Raw genomic sequence first — 25,227 nt, 5'->3', positions numbered from 1 at the left:
TGATTTGTGTAGCTTAGGGATTACATGTTCAATCCTACGATATGTTAATTTACCACATAGAAGTAGGAGATTTACTTATTGTAGAGAGTTATAAGTCCTAGAAAGAATACAATTTACAATTGTAATCCGCTATCACAATAGAGATAGGAATTCTTAAATACACATTAGAAAGGCATAGGTGGATAGTTGATGAAGTTGATAACCCTAATTATTATTCCATTAAATTAATATTTAGTATTGAGTTCTCTATTGTTCTATTTTATTATTTTATTCCTTCTGTTTTATAAATTCTAAATTCATTATTTGTCAAATCAATTAGAATTAAAGATTAATTTTTGGTAGTTAATAACAGTCTTCATGGGAACGATACTTGATTTATCACATTATTTCTTGTTACGATTATGTGCACTTGTGTAGTTCAAAAATCTCACAATAGGCTCAAACAAGGTGGATTTGAAGGAAACCAAGTGGAAGGAGGCTCTGAGAACAATTGTAACGTCCCAAATTCCCTAATGTGACTAAATGCCTGGATTAGGGGGCCAGGAGGGCCATAATTGATTTAAAATGTGATTATGTGATTATATGCATGATTATGTGAGTTATATTATTATATGATGATAATTGCATGCATGTGGGTCCACTTCTTATTAGAAGGGAATTTTCATAATTTTGGCCTGTTGAGGGCATATTTGTATATTTATGTGCATGTTTGTGATTTATGGGTGAGACCACATTATTATGTGGATATGTTTGAGCTATTCGGCATAAGATGATCCTAGGATGTAAGATTAGCGGTTTGGTCATAACAGGATTAATTACCGGGCTTGGGGTAAGCCTGGGGGTAATTTAATGCTTAGTACATTACCAGGAATAACGGGTAATGGGATATGATTTAATAATTATTTGAGGAAAATGGGAATAACGGAAATTGGAGGACGTTAATTATGATTAACGGGATAAGTGGGAAATGACAGTTTTGCCTTTGTTATCTTTAAAGGATTAGAATGACCCTAGGGGCATTACGGTCATTTTGACCATTAGATATGTTTAAAGTTGGCAAGTTGTAGATGGTTAAGGCTAAAAACAGAGCTCTCTCTTTCACTCTCACTCTCGATCATCTCTCTCTCTCTCTCTCTCTCTCTCTCTCTCTCTCTCTCTTTCTCTCGGGTTGAGATTTTGAAGCAAAATAGGAGGATTCAAACTTAAAGTTCTTGAGGCTTGATAGTTTAGATTGTATTCAGCAGCTAGAAGGGTTCAAGTCTGTATTTGAGGTAAGGTTTTCAGTTTAAATTTCAAGGTTTACTCTATTTTGAAGGTTATGTTTAAAACTTTATAGTTTGATTGGGTAATTAGATATGTGGTGATGTTTCAAATGTTTTTAGGTTTGGGTTTTGTTGTTAAACTAGTGGTAATGTTGTGGTGATGATTGGTGGTGATTTTGGGATTGGTTTGATGAATGTTTGGCTGAGTTTAAATTGAAAAATATGTAGGGAAGCTGGGTTCGTGGGGTCAAGTCACAACCAAGTTCTTTTGAGTCACGACTTGAATGTGTTCTAGAGCCTCCCCTGGGCTCTGTCTAGTAGGCACGCCGCAACCCTCAGGGTCAAGTCGTGGCCCGCCCCTAGCACCCCAGACAGGGGGCTCTCTTTCTTGGGGGCGCTCTGCGACCTGTTGTGCCAAGATGGTTCATAATGACATTTAGGCACAGGTTTTCATCTCTCTTGGCTCAAGATCGAATCTACTAACCGTTTTAGTAGGATTCAAGGTCCCGGGAGCGAAGTTTTAGGCCATGAACCTTTTATTATTTATTTTATTGATGGGATTTCATATTTGGTTATGATTAGGTGATCGCTAAGGGACTTAAGGACCGATCGTTCTCAAGGGTCGTTCTTTTATTATTTCACGCTCGAACCAGAGGTAAGAAAACTGCACCCAGTATGTAACATGCATGGTTATTGATGAGGCATGTTGAGTGCTCTATATATGGACATTGGTTGTATTGTAAATGCCTGGCTGCTTTGCTTACTTATGAATGGCACTGACTTATTAGTCAGGGAACGACAATGGTATTTAGTATTGGTTGTGAAGTTCTGACTTATCAGTCATGATCAGCAATAGTACTGAGCACTGGTCGTATGGTATTGGCTTATGAGTCAAGAGTGGCATTAGCGTGTTTAACGCAGGCCGATATGATTAGATCTAATCAACATGAGCATTAAATGCTTGACCGACCTATTGGTCGAAGAAAACTAAAGCGCTTGTCTAGTCTAAAGGCTAGTTACATAGAGCCAGGGCCAAAAGGCTCAGGTGACTGAAACGTCATATGGCTTGGGGCGCGGGACCCCAGAGAAAGACTTATTAGTCATCTATCTAAAGAGAATTATTAGTCATCTATCCAGAGAGAATTATTAGTGATCTATCCAAAGAGACTTATTAGTCATCTACCCAGAGAGACTTATTAGTCATCTACTAATTAAGGCTGCAAGCCCCATATTCATTTATTTATGTTGTATACATGCAGTAATAAGTTTTCTTGTTGAGCTTTGGCTCACGAGTGCTATGTAGTGCAGGTAAAGGGAAAGAAAAGCTTACCCAACCTTGAGTGGAGAGCTTAGGTGGCGATGTGTACATATGCGGCCGCTTGACCACTATTGACCTATGAAATTGGCCAATGGTCGTATGTATAATATACAACACCTTTTGAACGAAATAAACCTAATATACGTCAATAGTACAAATATCTTAAATAAACACACAGAAATTTTATAGTGGTTCATCCCTGTTCTAATGAACAGTAATAACCTAATCCACTTAGCTTTTAATATTCAATCACTCGATAGACAATTACATTGATGAACAGAAGTATTCACTCATTACTAATTTTCCCAGAGTTTCTCCCCAAAAAATTCATCAGACCCCACTCAATGAAGCCCTCGGTCCTTTATTTATAGTACCCAGGTGCTGCTACGTGATCAGTAATAATGAAATCGTCGTTTGGTACACGATTATTAGGTAGTGGAGATACGTGTCCACCTCTCCATGATTATGAGATCATGGGTCTTCTCGTTGTTTCTCTGGATCGTGGTAGACAATGCATGATTTAAACCTCTGGGAAAATGTTATGTCTCGGTTGGTCTATGAGACTTAGCTGCTAGGCCCGATGACCCTTCAGAGCTTGGGTGCTAGGCCTGATGGTTCCAAACCCTAGCATATGCGATTTCAGGTTTGTAAAATTTTAGGCCAACCACCTCTTTGAGATCCATTAGCCTGGCGATTTCTAGGATTCCAAACCCTAGCATAGGCAATTTCCAAGGATGTAAAACCCTAGGTCGACCACCTTTGAGATCCATTAGCATGGCGATTTCTAGGATTCCAAACCCTAGCATAAGCGATTTCCAGGGATGTAAATTCTATTATGGGCCGACAACCCCTAGGTTTCCATCATGGGCTGACCACCTCTAGGGCTTCCCTTGCATTTCCCTTGCCTTATGCAATTTTCAGGGATGTCCATTCCCTCATGGGCCAACCACCCCTAGGGTTTCGATCATGGGTCGAGTACCTCTAGGGCTTCCCTTGCATTTCCCTTGCCTTATGCGATTTCCAGGCCTAGGGATTAGGGTTTAGGCCGACTACCCTAAGGTTTCCTTATGCTCCTGGCAATTTCCTGGTTTACATACCCACCATAGGTTGAGTAGTGTTTACCTCATGGGCCGACCACCACACCCTTGGGCGACTTCTAGAGATCCAGGGTGGCAGGCCCAAGCATAAGTCGACCACCTGGGACCCTAAAAAAAATTCTCTTCCTTTACTGATCTCTTTGGGGTATTCCCTGTACTGTACAATTTATTGAAGACTTGAACTTTAGTCTTCTGACATTTTTCTGAGGTTTGCATCCCAGGGGTGGTCGACCTAAGGTGGTAGGCCGACCACCTATGCCCCTTCTTTCATGTTTTGTAATCTTAGGGACTCAGGGTGGTCGACCCAGGCTTAGTTCCACTAGGCTGACCCCCCTCTAAGACTTCAATCAATTTTTCTAGGGTAGTCTTATGGTGGTCAGCTTGAGCTTAGTCTCACTGAGAAGACCCTCTATATATACTTTTTCCCCTGATTTCTTCATTTTTTCTCCTTTGTTCATGGATATCCCCCAGTTATTGGCTTCATTATGTTCACTTACTAACTTTACTCTTTATTTTTCCTTTGTTGCAGATGTCTAGCTCCTCTTCACCAGACAAGTCAGTAAGCGAGCATACTCTCCAGAAGTTCTTGGAAAGGGTGAAAAGGATTTTCCCTCACTCTGCCTTATATTTGTTCAGTGAGGAAGACTTCTTAAAAAGGTATAGCCCAATGGCGAGAGTAAAACGGGCAACTTGGAAACATTCCGAAGATGATCCTCATAATTTCAGGCACATCACTCAGGGCTCTTCGCCTGGCTCTTCTCAGATCTCTTCTCAGCACAGTACGCCCTGCGGCTCTCAAGGCATATCTCACCGAAGTCTTCCTTCTCAGCCGGACATGTCAGGTCAGTGAGACTCATTGCAACGCCCTTTGCATCGGGGTACCAATCGGGTTCCCCATCACTCTTCTTCTCAGCGAGAAAATACTGAGGGCTCTCATCGTCGTGCTACTCATCCTCAGGAGCATTCTATTCATAGGTTCCGGGCAAGGTGGTTCGCCCTCCTTCCAAGAGTAAGACACTCTCGCCAGCTGCGCAGCAGAAGAAGAGACGATAAAAAGAGTTTCATTCATCATACTCTGAGGCCACCTTGGCCAATATGATCATATGAAAACTGTTTGAGAATCCTTACCCTGCTGATTACGAGGGTGTGTGGTTCAAGGGGGATGCTTCTGACATGACTGAAGAGAAGGTAAAGAACTTAAGAAAAACCTTTGACCTCTCTGGTGTGTCTACTACTATCCCTCATCCAAAGGACTCGCATTTGGGTATGTGCACTTGGACACGTTTTGCCATCAAGTCTGGCGCTCTACTTCCTCTTCATCCGTACTTTCATAGTGTTGGAGATTATTTTGGTATTAGTCCTTCTCAAGTGGCTCCCAATGTGATCTTGGGGTTATCTGTGTTGTACATTATCTATCACCGCAGAAAATGGGCTGCTCCAGTGCCTCACGAGATCCACTACTTATTTGACTTGAAGACGAACCCTTCTCAGTGCAACTCGAGGTATTTCCACTTCTGCCATTATATGAGCGAGGGTACCAACACCTTCTTGGAAGAGATCTCTGGAAATAACAAGGCGTTTAGATATGCCGAAAACTATTTCTTCACTAAGGATGCAGAGGCCAACTACTCCAAGTTTAAGCACGTTGGGCCTTTTTATAGACCTCTCCTGACCCAAGCTATGACACTTAGGGCCAAGGCATATATTTCCATGACCCCTGAGGAGAAAAATGTCAAAACCTTCGTTACTTTGGAGAACCTAGGAAGGTCAGGCTATTTCCTCCTACTATAGTCGATGTTCCGGATGACAATGGTCCCGAGCCCGTGAATGCCATAGACCCTGAGGCTATTCATGTTGAGGAGGTACCCTCTTTGCCTATGCTAGCTGGACAGGAAGGTGATGAGATGGGTGCATCTATCGCGTACTCATCGCTTGCTTCGAATGACTTTGATGAGACTACGTTCGAGCCTAAATCTCATTAAGAAGGTTCAACACTTTATTACATTTATTTTATGATTCATATGTTCTTAATATCCTTCTAACATTAGAGCTTATTTTGCAGGTTCAGACATGTTCAGTTTTGTTCATACCCAGCAGAGGTCGACTCCCACTGGGCCAGACCTTCTATCCAAGCAGCTAAAAGGGCCAGAGTTGAGGCTAAGTCGGTAATGGAGGTTCCTCCCAAGGTGTCTCCTCCGACTCTTGTGGCATCAAGTCTGGCGTCTAGTCTTGTCACTAAGGTAGAGCCATCTCTGCCTACACCAGTTCCTCCCATTTTCATTGATGCAAGTGCCTCCTATTCTACGCCCGCTCCCTTATCTGAGCCACACCAGTCTGCTATACGGAACTTAGGTGCTCTCATGGACTCAGTGTCTCATCTAGAGAAGACAACAACAAATTTTAATGGGATTAAGAATGAGGAATTGAGCACCATTTTAACAAAGTCACTCCTAGACATTCAGAGTGTGAGTCCTTTACAGTTTTCTTCTTGTCTCGTTAGCTTGTGTGCTGACATTTATCTAACACTTGTATGTTTTTTGCAGGCACTGATGCTGGTCTCTCATGTTCGTGATAGGTCTGTGGAGTATACCTCTACGCTCTCCAACCTTCTTTCTAAGCTTGAAGCTATCTGCCAAGAGGTGCTAGACCTTAGGCACGTTCTCGTCTCTAGGGATACTGACATTGCTTTGAAGGATGAAGAGATCAACACCCTTTGCAGTATCATGGAGCTCAAACAGTAGGAAGTGATTGAGTTAACTCTCAGGATAACCTAGATGGAGGGGAAACTTGCTGATCAGCTCCAATAGTCTGAAAATGAGAAAGATAAGCTGATTGCTAACATGGACCAATTGCAGAAGGATGCTATTGTCGAGAAAGAGCAAGAGGTCAAAGCTGCCTAGGACAAGGTTCGAGACAATTATTTAGAGACAGCTTTCTCTTGCATCTACTTGATCTGGAAGTCCAACAAAGATATGTACTTGGATTTCCTTCTCAAGAAGACGCGAGCAAAGGAGCTTAGGAAATGTCTGGCTCGTGAAGCTGCCGAGGCTCAGGATGGTCTTTCAGATGATACTCCTTGCCATAGTTAGTCTTCTCTTGGTCTTTTATTCTGTCTTACCTTTTATGCCATTGGTGGGGCACTTTGTACTTGACAGTTTTTACATATGACATTTTATGCCTATATGCTTTTTTGTTATGAGTAATCAGTGTATTGATTGAAATTTTTTATTTCCAATGCTTACTAAGTATATAAACTCACAACCCTCATTGGTTCAAGTATCAGTACACTCTGAACACATGCATTTCACATGCCATACTAACCTTACTCTTTTATGTTTTTCATGCGAACAACCATGGTAATGTGAGTAGTTTAATACTTCACCAAGTCCCATGAACAAAATAAGTCAGGTTGACCACCCCATGGGTGATAGGCCGACCTGTTAGGAAAAAATACATTGCCTCAATGGAAATAGGTAAGAATATTACAACTCTAGGCAATATATTACAAATAAATATAGATTGATTAAATAAGGTTACAACTCTATAACTGAAAATACAAATAAACAAAAAGAAGAAGAAGAGAAGAATAGAATAGTGAAAAATACAACTCTAAGCAAAAGATTACAAGTAAAGTAAAAGTTTTTGGAACAAAAGAAAAGAAGATTACAACTCTAAACAAAATTACAAGTAAATAAAACAAGAGGAATGAGAAGAAAAGCAATAGAATAAAATGTAAGAACGAAAACACAAGTAAACTCTCACTTACACAACCTAAGTGAAGAGGGTTAGGGATGACCAACTTGAACAAGGTTTAAAACCTTTGTCCAAAAGCTTATTTCCCCCTAACTCAAGCACTAAGGGATCTCTCTCAGATTAAAGGAAATGCTTTATGGAATTATCAAGCCTCAAGGTGTTTCTAGCCAAGTGATCTAATGGATAGAAATGTTGTATCTTTCAAGTGAGTTATAGGCTCCTATTTATAGAGTTTAGAGACACTCTTTGAATTTCAAATTCCACCAACCCCCATGGATGTTACCAATGTTTAATTGGATTAATATGGAATTAAAAATGAGATTTGGGAGTTATTTGGGTTTTTTGAGCCGTTCAACAAATATTGAAAAAAATGGTCAGTTTTGGCATGTGTCCGCGGCCACTACTCTCTGTCCCACAGGCCGCGGTCACCAACATTCAGTGGCCGCGGCCACTGACTATTTTCAGCACTTGAAAATGTGTTGTTTTTCCAAACGGTTCCAAACCCTCCCAAATGATTTTGTAACCCCCAAAACACATTATTGGGGTTAAAATCATATCTCTAACAGCCATTTCACATATGGCTTTATGAAATTCATCTCAATATTGTGTAACACCAAATTTACACAATAAAGGGTAATATTTGGAAGTTAAAAATTTGTAACACCAAATATGTTACATTATTTGGATATATCTCATATATCTAATATTGTAACTCTCTATTATATGTTACAATATGTGACACTCTTTGTCACATTTATTTAATCTAAAACATTATATTATAAAATAATGTAACATTTCCCCACTAGATTAAATAGTTATTTATTGTAACACTTATTTAATTAATCATTATATTTTAAAATATAACATATCCCCCACTTGATTAAATAAGAACTCTCTCTTATAGGAGTCATTGCATTAGTGCATAAAGCAAAGTGTTTTTCAACTTGAACTTTACTATAGTGTAATTATCACAAAATTTGTCAAAAATTTGTTTGCACTAGGCATTGAACCATCTTTTCATGATAACAAATCAGTGATAACACACACACCTTTGCGATGTTCACTTGAGACCTCTATGTCTCGCTTTGCACCGTTAATGGTCATGTGCACTTTCCATTCATGGACGTTCTTGAGAATACTCCCAATTCTCATGAGAAGCGGCACCACCCCTAGGTCCATATAGGTATAATTCTTATAGTATTTTGTTACCAAAAACACTTGTCTTCACAAGACTAAATTCTATTAAAAAAACCTTTCAGTTTTAACCCTCAACTTGGTAACACACAAGTACTTAATATCTCAGATGGGACTTGTTTTGCGTACAACTAATATTCACTTGATTGACTTGTTGTTACCTATTGAACCTAACATTAGTTGAATAACTATTGTTAAGATAGGTTACCATCAATCGTGAATATCTTTAGGGAGTTTAAGTCCCATCCCTCGAGATGATGCAGCCACTAAATCCCTCGTTAGTGGCTTAGTGAAAGGATCCGCCAGATTTTCACTTGATCTCACATAGGATATTGAGATGACTCCTCTTTGAATCAATTCTCTTACATATCCATGTCTTAGACTAATATGTCTAGACTTCCCATTATACACTCTGCTGTATGCTCTAGCCAATGTCGCTTGGCTATCACAATGTATCGATATAGTATATACATTCTCTTTGATTAGGGGAATCTCCATCAACAGATCCCTTAACCATTTGGCCTCTTTGCCGGTAGCAGCTAGAGCTATAAACTATGCTTCCATAGTGGAATGAGATATACAGGTTTGTATCTTGGAATCCCAAGAAATTGCACCTCCACCAAGTGTAAATACCCAACCAGTTGTGGACAAGTTGTCCCCAAGATTGGATACCCAACTTGCATCTATATATCCTTCTAAAATTGAAGGAAATTTGGAGTAGTGAAAACTTAGTCCTTTGGTTTTCTTAGGATAACCTAGGACTCTTCCAATTGCCTTCCAGTGATCCACACTTGGATTACTTGTAAACCTACTAAGTTTACTTACTGCAAATGCTATATCAGGTCTAGTACATTGGCCAGTGTACATTAGACTCCCTATAGCACTAGCGTACTCCAATTGAGCCACCGCTCTTCCTTCATTCTTCTCTAGTTTTACACTATGATCGAATGGAGTATTGGCATCTTTAACCTTGAGATGGTTAAATTTGTTCAATACTTTCTCAACATAGTGGGCTTGCCCTAACGCAAAACCCCCACTATGTTTCTTTACTTTGATACCAAGTATGGTGTCAACTTCTCCAAGATCTTTCATCTTGAAGGTTGATGATAGAAACCTCTTCGTTTCTTCTATCCCTTTCATGCTATTACTTAGAATAAGCATGTCATCCACATATACGCAAACAATGATCACATATCCCTTACAAGTTTTGGAATACAAACACTTGTCTCCATTGTTATGTCTAAACCCATTAGACATGATGACTTGATAAAATTTCTCATGCCATTGCTTAGGAGCTTGTTTCAATCCATATAAGGATTTTATAAGTCTACATACTTTATGTTCATATTTTGGTAGGACAAACCCTTCTGGTTGTTCCATATAGACCTCCTCATTGAGGTCACCATTACGGAATGTCATTTTGACATCGATTTGATGAACATAAAAGTTGTGTATAGAAGCTAAAGTGAACAAAATTCTTATAGAACTTGTTCTTGCAACAGGCGCATAGGTATCAAAATAATCAATACCCTATTTTGCCTAAACCCTTTAGCTACTATTCTAGCTTTAAAGGTTTGGATAGTGCCGTCAGTATGGTATTTTCTCCTAAATACCCACTTACACCCAATTGGCTTAGACCCCAATGGGAGGTCTACCAATTCCCAAGTGTTATTGGAAAGAATGGAATCCATCTCATCATTGATGGCTTCTTTCCAAAATGCATTATCTCTTGATTGCATAGCTTCTCTATAAGTCTTAGTATCATCCTCAACGAGAAGTACAATAGGAATTTTTCTAATAACTTCCTCTTTATTTCCTTCTACCATGTAGAATGAAATTCGTTGAGAATCTATCTCATCCACCACTACACTTTTATGATTTTTAAGCCTTTGACTTCTTCTAGGTTCAAAGGGTTGCTTTACATCCTTTTGAGAATTCTCCTCTTGAGAATCAACTTTGGATGTAGAAGCTTAAGAATTGTTCTCATATAACAAATTCTCCTTTAGAGATGTTGAAGCTTGAGAATTGTTGTCACATAACATATTCTCAAAAAATTCAACTTCTCTAGATTCAATCACAATATTAGACTCTAAGTCTAATAGCCTATATGCTTTACTATTGTTGGATAACCAACAAAAGCACACTTTATGGCTCTTGAACCTAACTTTGTTCTATTAGGTTCATTTTTCTTGCAATATGCAAGACACCCCCACACTTTGAAGTACCCTATGTTGGGTTTGCTTCCTTTCCATAACTCATATGGAGATATCTCATTTTTCTTCATCGGTATTCGATTAAGAATGTGACAAGCGGTTAAAAGTACTTCACCCCATAAGTTGAAGTTCAACTTAGAAAACACCAACATAGACTTTATCATCTCTATATAAGTCTTATTTTTCCTTTCGGCAACACCATTATGCTGTGGTGTATAAGGTGCGATGCACTCATGAATTATATTATTTTCTTCACAAAATGTATTGAATTCATTAGAGAGTACTCTCCTCCTCTATCACTTCTTAACACCTTACTCTTTTTATTTAGTTTATTTTCAACTTCTAATTTATACAATTTAAAAGCATCAAAAGTTTCATCTTTATGCTTTAAAAGAAACGCATAGGTATATCTACTAAAATCATCTATGAAAGTAAGAAAATACATTTTACCACCTCTAGTTAAAACACCATTTAATTCACAAAGATCACTGTGGATTAAATTTAGTAAATTAGATGATCTTTCTACACTAGGAAATGGTTTCTTAATCATTTTTGCCTTAACACATGTTTCACATTTACCATAGTTTTTAATATTGCATGCAATCATACCACATTTTACTACTCTTTTCATGGTTGAAAAACCTATATGTGATAGTCTAAGATGCCACAAAATTAGAGAATCATAGTCAACAATATAAGTGGAATTAGCATTTTTATTGATAACATTGAAAGTTACATCATTGGTGCACAATTTAACCATACCCTCACAAGAGTACCCATTTCCCAAAAATACATTTGATTTGGTAAGTATAAGTTTACCGAACTCAAAAATGGCTTTAAGGCCGGGCTTGCCAAGCAAATCACCACTTACCAAGTTTCTACTCATTTTGGGAACATAAGGTACATTCACTAATGTAACTTTCTTGCCGGAGGTGAAAAAGACTTCAATGGTACCTTTGCCAAGTACCTTGGATTTGCCCTCATTGCCCTTTTGAATCTCATGGTTGCCCTTTGACTCTTCAAAGATCTTGAACAATGATTTGTCATAGGTGACATGGATGGTGGCACATGTATCATACCACCACCCTTTCACCTTGCCTTAGACCACATTCACCTCACTAAGGGTAGCAACTATGTTTTCCTCTTGAGTTGCATTCACCTTAGGTCCTTTTTGGTCTTTTCTATGCCTACACTCTCTAGCATAGTGACCTTTTTTCCCACACTCAAAGCAAGGACCTTTCTCGCCCTTAAACTTGTTTAGGTTGGTTTTTGGACCCAAAGGTTTCTCGTTACCCTTTTTCCCTTTGTTTTTGGGATGTTTTGGTTGTGACACTGCATTTTCTTTGGAAGTCTCTCCATTAGACCCCTCCAAAATTTTATCTCTACATATCGATTGCTCCTCAATTCAAATATGTTTTTGGATTTCCTCCAAAGAATAATCCTCATTTTTATGAAGGACACTTTCAATTTGTTAACAATTATTTGCAATTCATGTATTTGAGGAAGAATAGGTTTATCACCAAAAAAATTGAATCAAAGTACTGAGATATCAAAAACTTTTTGGTACCTTCCTCTTCTCCCTTGAACTTTTTCTCAAGTACTTCCCATATCTCCTTGGCCGATTTGGTCTCGGTGTAGAGGTCATAGAGCCTATCGGAAAGGGAAATGAGGATATGACTCCTAGAAAGGAGATTTTCCTCCTCCCTCTTCCTTCTTTTCTCCACCTCCTCGGGAGTGTCCTTGTTGGATGGCGTTGGGAGAGGTTCTAGAGTGAATTCTAGAATGTAGGCGATTTTGAGAGTGGTCAAAAGGAATCTCACCTTGTCTTGCCACCTAGTGAAATTGGACCCATCTAACCTCTCCAACCTCACTAGGTCATGATTCATTATATTGATGGTCTCACCTTCCATTGAAACAAATAAAGGAATAGGCTTTTGAATGTTAGGAAAAAATAGATTGCCTCAATGGAAATAGGTAAGAATATTACAACTCTAGGCAATATATTACAAATAAATATAGATTGATTAAATAAGGTTACAACTCTATAACTGAAAATACAAATAAACAAAAAGAAGAAGAAGAAGAAGAAGAGAAGAATAGAATAGTGAAAAATACAACTCTAAGCAAAAGATTACAAGTAAAGTAAAAGTTTTTGGAACAAAAGAAAAGAAGATTACAATTCTAAAAAAAATTACAAGTAAATAAAACAAGAGGAATGAGAAGAAAAGCAATAGAATAAAATGTAAGAACGAAAACACAAGTAAACTCTCACTTACACAACCTAAGTGAAGAGGGTTGGGGATCACCAACTTGAACAAGGTTTAAAACCTTTGTCCAAAAGCTTATTTCCCCCTAACTCAAGCACTAAGGGATCTCTCTCAGATTAAAGGAAATGCTTTATGGAATTATCAAGCCTCAAGGTGTTTCTACCCAAGTGATCTAATGGATAGAAATGTTGTATCTTTCAAGTGAGTTATAGGCTCCTATTTATAGAGTTTAGAGACACCCTTTGAATTTCAAATTCCACCAACCCCCATGGCTGTTACCAATGTTTAATTAGATTAATATGGAATTAAAAATGAGATTTGGGAGTTATTTGGGTTTTTTGAGCCGCTCAACAAATATTGAAAAAAAATGGTCAGTTTTGGCCTGTGGCCGCGGCCACTACTCTCTGTCCCACAGGCCGCGGCCACCAACATTCAGTGGTCACGGCCACTGACTATTTTCAGCACTTGAAAATGTGCTGTTTTTCCAAACGGTTCCAAACCCTCCCAAATGATTTTGTAACCCCCAAAACACATTATTGGGGTTAAAATCATATCTCTAATAGCCATTTCACATATGGCTTTATGAAATTCATCTCAATATTGTGTAACACCAAATTTACACAATAAAGGGTAATATTTGGAAGATACAAATTTGTAACACCAAATATGTTACATTATTTGGATATATCTCATATATCTAAATATTGTAACTCTCTATTATATGTTACAATATGTGACACTCTTTGTCACTTTTATTTAATCTAAAACATAATATTATAATATAATATTACATTACATTATAAAATAATATAACACGACCACCCTATAGGTTGATGGACTGGTCGACCACCCTATAAAGGACATGGCTAGGAGTCTCCTCACCAATGCCTTTTTTGTCTTTGTTTTTTGCATTTTCCAAACATATGATGAACAAATGTCCTAGAAAAACTTGAGCTTGCTTAGTACTTAAGGTCACGTCCTCATTGCTTGTGTATACCCTGATCGGTATGTACTATATGCCCTCCAAGTGATCATGGTTTCAAAAGCCTTGGTCACTTGCTACTTGACCCTGCCTTGCTTCGAGTATTTAGACACATAGTGTTATCCTTTTCACCCAATGATGCAAGCAGCAAATGATTGTCCCTCATTGGTAGTCGAGTGATGGTTTCATACTCAGTAGTAATGATACCTATACACAGATGCATATTGTGTAGCAAGTGTCGATCACGAAATATGTAATCTCTCGTGTACTCATTATAATGACTGTAGACAGAAGTGTCTAAGTTGGACCAACCGGATCTAGATGGGCTAATCGAGCCTATAACAAGTCTTAGATCAAATTATCGATCAGTCCCTCAAGGACCAGATACAATTATGATCCGATGATGGTGACTGGTCTTCGGACTAGTCTCTTATATGATCGTATGGGACAATAGGTTCCTCAAGAACCAGGATTGAACGTGATCAAATAATGGCGACTGGTCCTCGGACCAGTCTCGTTTGTTGATCATATAGTTTGATAGGTTCCTCAAGAACCAAGATCGAATATGATCAAATAAATTGGCGACAAGGTCTTGGGACCAGTCTCTTGTTTGGATCGTATGGGTCGATAGGCTCCTCAAGAACCAAGATCGAACATGATCCATAATTTGACGACAAGGTCCTAGGACCTGTCTCTCTTGTTTATCGTGTGGGTCAATAGGTTCCTCAAGAACCAGGATCGAACATTATCAAATAGTTTGGTGACAAGTTCCTCAAACCAGTCTCTTGCTTGGATCATATTGGTTGATAGGATCCTCAAGAACCAAGATCGAACATGATCAATAATTTGACGACAAGGTCCTAGGACATGTCTCTCTTGTTGATCGTGTGGGTCGATAGGTTCCTCAAGAACTAGGATTGAACATGATCAAATAGTTTGGCAACAAGGTCCTTGGACCAGTCTCTTGTTTGGATCTTATGGGTCGATAGGTCCCTCAAGAACCAGAATCGAACATGATCTGATGATTTGACGACAAGGTCCTAGGACCTGTCTCTTGTTGAACGTAATTTAATGAATTAAGATAAACTTAAGAAATTAAATTCATTCATTGAAGCACAATGGCTATTACATAGATATTTCGAAAAAAATACATTTTCAAATTAAAACTTGTGTTGCTACTAAACAACTTTAGTGATAGTATCGGTGGAGGTGTTCGCCATTCCAGTAGTTTTTATTAGTTCTCCATTTAGTCGAGCTATCTTGTACGTCCCTAGTGGGATCACCTCCTCCACAAGGTATGGTTCTTCCTAATTAGGTCCTAGTGCCCCTGTTGTAATGTCTTTAGTGTTTAGGAACACCCTCCTGAGTACTAAGTCCCCAACTTGGAATTTTTGATCTTTCACTCTGGAGTTGAAGTAACTGGCCACTTTTTGTTGATGTGTTGCTACTCTTAGACTTGCATTTTCTCGTCTTTCTTTGATTAAATCGAGGGACTCTTCTATTAGTTGATGGTTCCTCGCCTGATCGTATGTCTCCCGTCTATGTATGGCTTCATACCCAAATGCCAAAGATAATGGTGTATCACCTGTCATCATTCGTGTCGTCGTTCGATGTGACCATAGGACCTCCAAAAGTAATTCTGGCCAGGCTCCTTTGGCTTGTTCAAGGCGTTTCTTCAGAGTGTCTTTGATAGTCTTGTTCACTGCTTCTACTTGACCATTAGCTTGGGGGTGTGTTGCTGAGGAAAAGCTCTTTGTGATTCCATGCCTAGTACAAAAGTCGGTGAACATATCACTATTGAATTAAGTCCCATTGTCTGAGACTATCTTCCTTGGTCGGCCAAATCCACATATAATATTCTTTACCACAAAGTCTAAGACTTTCTTCGAGGCTATGGTGGCGAGCAGTTCTGCTTCAGTCCATTTGGTGAAGTAGTCAATGGCTACAATGGCAAATTGGACTCCTCCCCTTCCCGTAGGTAGATTTTCGATTAGGTTGATCCCCCATATAGTGAAGGGCCAAGGGCTTTGCAATTGTGTTAATTCGTTAGGTGCCGCCCAGGGTATCTTGGAGAACATCTGACACTTGTGGCATCTTCTGACATACTCCATCGAGTCTTCATTCATCGTCATCCAAAAGAATCCTTGTCTTAGGATTTTCTTTTATAGGCTCTGCCCCCCAGCGTGATCTCTACAAAACCTCTTGTGTACCTCGATCATTAACAACTTTGACTGGTCGGGTGTAATGCACCTTAGCAGTGGTAGGGAGTACCCTCGTCGGTGCAAGACCCTTTCGACTATCATATATAGTGCAGCTTGTCTCACAAACTTCCTTGCTTTGTTTCGATCATTGGGTACTTCTCCTTGGTTGACATAGTTAATAATAGGGGTCATCCATGTATCTCCTAACTCAACAAGTAGTGCCTCCTGCTCAGTTATGCTTCTTTCTACCAAGTATTCGACAGGAATGACATTCAGGGTGTCTGCATCTTTGGCACTGGCAAGCTTGGCTAAGGCATCAACATTGGTATTCTACTCTCTCGGGACTTGTATAATTGCGTATTTCTTGAACTACACAAACAAGTCATTCACCTTGTTCATGTACTACACAATCCTAAGTCCTTTGGCTTGATACTCCCCCAGTACCTGATACACCACTAGCTGGGAATTGCTTAATATCTCCAGGGACTGTGCATGCACATCTTGAGACAAGCGTAATCCTGCTAATAATGCCACGTACTCAGTCTTGCTATTTGAAGCGTTGAATCCAAATCTGAGAGCGTAATGGATTCGGTGATTTTTCAGAGTAATTAGTATGATTCCTGTGCCTGATTTGTGTTCATTGGATGCTCCATCAACATATAGCTTCCATACAAGAGTATCTTCTTCCTTCTCAGTATCTCCATTTTCTGATTGGAAGGAAGGGTCTCCAAGGTTGGTTCCTTTGACGATGAATTCTGCAAATGCTTGTTGTTATATCGTCGCCCTTGAATGATAAGTGATCTCAAACTGTCCTAGTTCCACTGCCCACTTGAGTAATCGTCCCGAGGTCTCTGGTTTCTAAAGAACTTGTCTTAGCAATCATTCAAGACTCGAATCGAGTGATCTTGGAAATATGGACACAGCTTTCGAGAGGCGATTAATAAACAGTAGGCAAGCTTTTCAAGAGGGGGATACCTAGACTCCGCACCTACTAGACTTTTACTGATATAGTACACAGGGTGTTGTACCCTATTTTCTTCTTTTACCAAATCAACATTGAATGCATGCTCGATGTAACACCCTACTACCCAGGGACCGTTACAGTGTGCATTTAAACAGTGCTATACTCCCTAATCGAGTCATTTGGCCATAATCGTGTAACTAAGTATGATTAGCGGTTTATGGTTAAAAATTTTGGTTAAGATACAACATTTCACTAAAACTTTTACCATATACATTGGGATCCCAAAATATAATTTAAAGGTTAATTACCACAAAATATTTACAACAAGTCGACTAAGTGGCAAAATAACGTTTAACCCTAGTTCCTCTTTAAACCTTCGGTCGTGGCAGTCGAGCAGCCGCATATGTACTCATCGTCACCTAAGCTCTCCAACTCAAGGATGGTCCAGCTTGCTTTTTCCTTTACCTGCACAACATAGCACTCGTGAGCCGAAGCTCAGCAAGAAAACTCAATATGCTCATGAACAAGTAATACCATGTTACTAAGTCATAATAGGCATGCCTAGCAGTAATAACCCTACTCATCAATGCAAGCAGGTACAAATAAATGTTTGTGGATCCCTGCGCTCTGAGTAGATGACTAATAAGTATCTCTTAATAGTTGACTAATAAGTCACTCTCTGAGATAGGTGACTAATGAGTCACACTCTGAATATGTGACTAATGAGTCACACTCAAAATAGATGACTGATAAGTCTATCTCTGTATAGATGACTAATAAGTCTATCTCTGTATGGATGACTGATAAGTCTATCTCGGTTAGATGACTGATAAGTCTAACTCTGAGGTAGATGACCGACAAGTTTCTCTATATAGATAACTAATAAGTCTCTCTGTATAGATGACTAATATGTCTCTCTGTATAGATGACTAATAAGTCTCTCTGTATAGATGACTAATAAGTTTATCCTTATGTAGATGACTAATAAATCTATCTCTGTTAGATGACTGATAAGTCTATCTCTGTTTGATAACTAATAAGTCTCACTGTATAGATGACTAATAAGTCTCTCTATATAGATAATAATAAGTCTCTCTGTATAGATAACTAATATGTTTATCCTTGTGTAGATGATTGATAATTCTATCTCTGTATAGATGACTGATAAGTCTATCTCTGAGGTCCCATACTCTCCAAGCCACGTGACGTGTAGGTCACCTTAGCCTTTTGGCTTTGGCTCTAAATAACTAGCCTTTAGACAAGACATGCGCTTTTAGTTTTCATCGAACTTAATGTCGGTCAAGCATTTCATGCTTATGATGATAATGCTTAGGTCAATTAGATCTAATCTTTTTGACTTTCTTTAAACATGCTAATACCATTCTTGTAGAGTCCAAGAACTTTACTTAGCTAAGATAGATAATAGTATGATAGTATGTTTAGTATTATCATTGTTACTGTGGATTTTTGGTTCAGACCGGGAATTATTTGGACACTCATAGTAGTACTTATAGATTTTCTAAGTTTAATCTATAGTTTAAGAATATTAAGTTAACCTAAGGTTTGATTAATGTGACTGATATTAAGGATTATATATTTTATACTATAAGGTTTAGATATCAACCAATAGGATTTTAAGCACATGTTATGAATGGTGATTAAGGATTAAAGATTTTTGAGGATTAAATATAATAAGGAGTAAAGTTTGAATGTTATAGGGTCAGTCAGCAGCTTTTAGTACGTTGAAGGCTTAGTCAAGGCTGTTTACTCCATTCAAACTTAGCTAAAAATGTGTAATTTCGTGTTTAAATATTCAGCGTGTGCCGATATATCGCAGCTATAGGGGGCGATATGTCGCAGCACGTAGATACGGAAAACACGAAACGATGCACGGTCGCCTCGGGCATACTGGCCCAGGCGATATATCGCCTACAGGGGGCAATATATCGCCTCCTCCAGCATGAATTCAAATACTTTTGAATTCTTTTCCTTTCAGCCATTCAAACTTCTTCAACAGTCCAGCATCTTTTGAACGAGTCTTCAGCCTCTGCTGAACGATTATTCAAATGATTTTCATCTAAAAAGCCATTATTTTTATTCAAGTAAAATCAAGATACTTTCATTCCCAAACTCTATAAATAGGACCTAGTACCCAGCCATTTTTCACCATTTGCTCTAAGTTCAGAAGCTGCTAGTGTTAAGTGAGTGTGAGAGTGTAAACACTTGGTTTGGGAAAAACTATAAGCTTAAACATCATAAGCTTATCAAACACTTTGGGAAGTGAGTTCTATAGTATTTCGGTGGAGGTTAGATCGATCTTGCAATCTTTGAGGTAAACCCAAAACTCTAGTTCCTTTCTGTATTTTATGTTATTTCCTTTCTCAAAACCTTCTACTCAATCCCCTAACCTTATTCTTATTTTGGTTAGGGAATCCAAGCTCTTAAGCATATAAGTTGGTAAGCATATTTTCTTTTAATGGTTTAGTCTTCCTATTCTCTTTCATTTCATCTCCTTTCTTTAGACTCACTCTTGTTCATTATGGTTTTAGGAGTGTTCCAAAAGTCCTAACTCAGTCCATTTTATCCCGGTAACTTTGGTAAGGAAAATAGGCTAGAATTAATATGTTATGTGCTTATGTTATCTATATGTTTTATGTTATTAAAAGTGTTATGATATGTATATGTGTATGTTTGTAGGCTTGGGCATATGACCCATATGACTAACAAGACCCCAAATGGGTTATGGGCATATGACCTACTTAGCTAGTAGGACCCCATTAATCCCATGGGCATATGCTTGTTTAGTCTATGGGACCCCAAGTAATAATGGCCATTATAATAAGTGTATTATGTGTTATGTTATGTCTTTACGTTATTATGAAATTATGTTTATGTTTATGACTATGTGTTAGATTTTTCCTTGCTGGGCATTAGGCTCATTCCTTTCTGTTTATGTGCAGGAAATAAGCTTTAGAGGCGGAAAGATTCGTGACGCTTAGAGGATGTGTATCGATGGTGAATGGAGTCAAGGGGCCGAGCGTTATTCGATTCGAGGATGTAGTCTTCTTTATGTTTTTTTATGGTTTCAAATGTATTTTCTGCATTTTCTATGTAACCCTTTTTACTTTAAGTTGTTTTTGTTTTAAAGACGATGGGTACCCATATCCTACTTATTTTATGAAAGTAACCTTTGTTTCCACAAGTTTCAATAAAATTATGGTATTTCCGCAAAAATGTAAGTTTTATGTATAGATCCGTTAATGGTCCAAATAGTCTAGATTAGTGGGTCGTTACAATTCTTGACCCATAAGCTAATACCATACGACCAGTGCTCAGTACTACTGTTGATCTTGACTGATAAGTCATAGCTTCACAATCAATACTGACACCAATGTCGATCCCTGACTAATAAGTCAGTGCTTCCACAATGAGGTAATGCAAACAGACATATATCATATGTCAAATATTCAGATATAAGGCACTTAGCATGCTTAATCAATAATCAGAAGCATAATTATAATCATGCACAATTACAGAGACTCAAGCTCTGATCAAACTCATATTCAACATTCAATGCCATGCCCTAATCTCATGTATCTTATGCATCGCATGCATCACATACTAGGTGCAGTTTTCTTACCTTTGGTCCAAGCATAGGTTACCAATAAACGATCCATAAGCACGATCCTGACTCCAAGCCCCTAGCGATAACCTAGTCACAACCATAAATGGTGTTCAATGAGTTCAAGTTCCAAAACCCAAATCCCGAGACCAATCTTGCGTTCTCGGGACCTCCAATTCCACCAAACAAGGTGGTGGAATCATCCCCCGAGCCCTCAGGTCAAAACCCCAAAAAGAACCAAAAAAACCACATTCTGAAGGCTGTGTAGTGCTACCTTTGGGCGCTACAACGCTACAAACAGACCTAACTCCCCCAAACAGGGCACCTAGTGTTGTAGCACTACAACCCTAGCGCTAAAGCACCCAACCCAGAAATATGGGTTCTCAGCTTTGTGTTCTTCGAGTTTCAAAGCTCCAAAATCGACCCCAACCTATCCAATCTCAAAATTAAAGTTCCCTAACATCCTAATCTCCCAAAACCAATAAAACCCAAGCTTCAATTCATCCAAAATCTCATCAAAACACAAAATCTCATCCAAGCTTAAAAACTTTAAAAATTAAGAGCTTAAAACTTGAATTGCCCCTGATTATGTCGTTTCTCGCTAAATCCTCTGGCTAATAATCTTCTAATCTTCCCTAGAATCGCTATGCCTTGATCCTCGCATGAATCCGAGTCCTAGAACTCAAGTTTCCTTCAAAAATGTGATCAAGTGTCAAAAAGGGAACAGGAGGAAGAGAGAACATTCTGAACGTTCTTTTATAATTCTAACACGTTACTTTAAGCTTAAGTAACCTCAAGCAAATCCTAATGCTCAGGGTCCCGAAAACGCCCCCGGAGGTAAAATAGTCAAAACTTCCAGAATTTCCCTTTGATCTCACTAACTCCAAATTTATCATCAAATACTTATTCCCATTACCCAATAACCTGATAATGTACTAAATACCCCTTGACTCATTCCGAGTCAAGTATAAATCTCATTGTGACTTTCCCACTATTTTGCTTCCTAAGATCGTCTCGTGCTGAGTAACCCTAGCATAACCAAATAATAATGAAGCACCACACACATCCCCGTATATGCCAAATATACCCGAAATGGCCAAAATATGAAAATCACCCAATGAATCAGAAATGGGTTCACATGCATATTTAATACACCTAAACATGCATATCAAGTCATATTATAATATAACTCACATAATCACATAATGATACACAAAAATATCACATAATTCCAAGATTTTCCATCTTGGCTCCCTAATCAAGGCCCTAAGCCTGATTAGGAAATTTAGGTCATTACAACTATCCCCTCCTTATAGAAATTTCATCCTCGAAATTTATCTGAAATGCCCAGAATATAATTTTCGAATATCTGATTCCAGTTCCCAGGTCGCTCCCTCAACCTCACTGTTTCTATATCATACCTTAACTAAAGGTATAGCTTTGCTTCTCAGAACCTTTTTCTTTCTATTAAAATCTGAACTGGCTATTCCTCACAGGATAACTTAGCCTCAATCTCCAGATTCTTATAACTCAACACATGAGTCTCTTTTAACCCTTTTCCTCAACATGGAAATATAAAATACACTGTATACAACCAACAGTGCCAAAGATAAGGCCAATCCAAAGGCAAACTGACCGATCCTATACAGGATTCAAACGGTCATACTAATCTAGGGCTCAACTTGCCCTTATCTCCTCACCCCTTTCCATGGTGATACTTTAAGGAAGATACAGTCTTCCACTTAGAGCTCCATGTTTCTGCATTTCAAATCAATATAACTTTTCCATTTACTCTGAGAAGTGAGCATCTAAGCTCTAACCTTTTAAAAAACCTCAATAATCCCCCAAACTACCTCACGATCCAAATATAACATCTCACCCATCTCATAAGATGCCCATCCAATAGATGGATAACTCTTTCTTTGATTTACCATCAGTTTGAGAACAATAAACTGTATTAAATTCCAACTGTATATTCATCGCCTTCTACAACCTTTCCCAAGACTTGGAAGTAATAATAGAGTCTTCATCTGATAAGATAGACCTCAAATCTATGAAGGCATGCTACCTCTCTCTCACACGAAGATCTGAATACTAATCAGCTGTGTTACTTGTCCTCATTGATAGAAGTGAACTCACTTTAAATACTGGTCCATAATGACCCAAACCAACTCATGCTAACCCACTATCCTGGGCAGCCCCGCCGCGAAACCTATCGCAATGTTTCCTTATTTTCACTATGGACTACACAAAGGCTGTAATAGCCTTACTGGTTTCTGATACTCTGTCTTGACCTGCTAACAGGTTAAGAACTTTGCCACATATTCTGTTACGTCCCCTACATCCCAGGCCACCAATATAAAGCTTTCAAACTTTGGTACATTTTCATGATGCCTGGATGAAGAGAATAAGAGAGTAGTATGAGATTCATCTAGAATCTCCCATTTAATCCCAGTGTCCATCGGATTCCAAATCTGATCCTTATACCACAATAAACCCATACCTGACACTGTATAACCCTTAGCTAATCCAGCTAAGGCATTCCCCTCAATTCTCCCATATGTGGTTCACTTAATTGTTTCCTTTAATCCTTTCTACCAGAGTAACTCAAACATAATGTTAGCCACCTGGCCCGCCAGTAACTCTACTCTAGTTCTGGTCATATCCTTCAAATAACATGATGCATAGGCAGTCACCTTTTCCTATCATTGAGGTGTCATAACAACCTACTAACTAGTTCTGATCTGTAAGAAGACTTAGAACTCTTCCACAAAGTACATGTAATATCCTACCCATCCAAGAGAACTCCTGGCCTCTAAGGGTTTCCTTGACCTTGGCAATTCTCCAACCGAGAGTATACCATAACACCGTTAATCAAGACGATCACAAATCCAATTCAAATAATTCTTGAATACTTTATTCATCTAATTCATCAAAACAACTCTGCACTCTCAGTGCCCTTGTCTAATATAAAAGTAGTCTTCTACATATCCTTCTCCCTGATCTCTAGCTGGTAATAACCAGATCAAAGATCCACCTTGGAGAATACCATCTTACTCAATAATTGAGTCCTTAAGTTCTTATATCTTTGCTAAAGTCGTTCAATACCGTGCCCTAGACCTGATTCCATCACTGGCACCAATCCAATCACCATTTATCTCTTTATGTAAAGGTAACCTTGGAAAATCCCCTGGAGATACATCCAGAACTTCTCAGACTAATCCAGTCTGTTCTGATCCCACCGGCACAACCTAAGTGGTATCGACCACACTAGCTAAGAGTTTTATGCATTCTCCTGCAATAGATCTCTAGCTCTAAATACAGATGTCATAAGCATACAAAATCCATGCACAGTGCCAACTATCACAAGGGTTTCTCACTCTCAAACCCAAGAGTTACTATCATTTCCTTACGATCTATCATTGCCCATACTTGGTTAACCAATCTATAACCAAGATCATACTGAAGTCAGTCATAACCAACCCTATCAAACCAACTGATGAGTCCTTTCCACCATAAACTAACTCATCACAACATAATCATGCAATCTACAAAACAAGTATATGCTTCTCTAGATGAAACAAGCAAAGAAAAACATGGCACCAAAGCTAGTCAGCACAATACAAAAATCAAAACTAGAAAGCTAACCTACCACCCCTGAGGAACAAACCTTAGTCTCAGTCTCAGTTTCTGACTCTACTGCATCGAAATGAACACTCGAGCTGGAGTTGAGCTGTCCATCCCCTTTTGCTCATCTGTCCCTCGCTTTGGGCAATCCCTCATGAAATGCCCAACCATTCCACATAAGAAACATGCCTTTGCTCGACATTCTCCCAGATGATGTCTCTTACACTAGGCACATTTTGGATAAGTCCTCCAGTTCTTTTTCTTGCTCGCTCCAATAAATGGAGGTGTCACTATCTGAGCTCCGTGCTCTCCAGCACTCTTCTTCTCAATCGGATTTCCTGTGCTCTCAACAGCAAGAGCCTTCCCTACCACCTGAGTGTAGGTAGAAATTTCATGCACTCGGGTGACTCTAACGCCCTGAGCTATTCTGGGATTCAATCCCTGGATAAACCTTTCCTTCCAAGCTACATCTATGGGTACCATATAAAAAGCAAACTTGGCCAACCCATCAAATCTGTTAACATACTTGGTTACTGTTGCATTACCCTGAACCAAGTTCATAAACTCATTCATCTTAGCAGTCTGGGCAGCATCACAATAATATATTTCATTGAACAGCTGCCTAAATTCTTTCCAGTCCATCACAGTTGTATCTCGTGTCTAGGGTACTACTTCCCACCATGTTCGGGCATCATCCCGCAATACATATGTAGCACAGATCACCCTA

This window comes from Humulus lupulus, chromosome 6 (genome assembly GCF_963169125.1).
Source record: "Humulus lupulus chromosome 6, drHumLupu1.1, whole genome shotgun sequence".
Taxonomy (NCBI): Eukaryota; Viridiplantae; Streptophyta; class Magnoliopsida; order Rosales; family Cannabaceae; genus Humulus; species Humulus lupulus.
The sequence above is the reverse complement of the archived record's forward strand: the minus strand, read 5'-3'. Positions refer to the sequence as shown.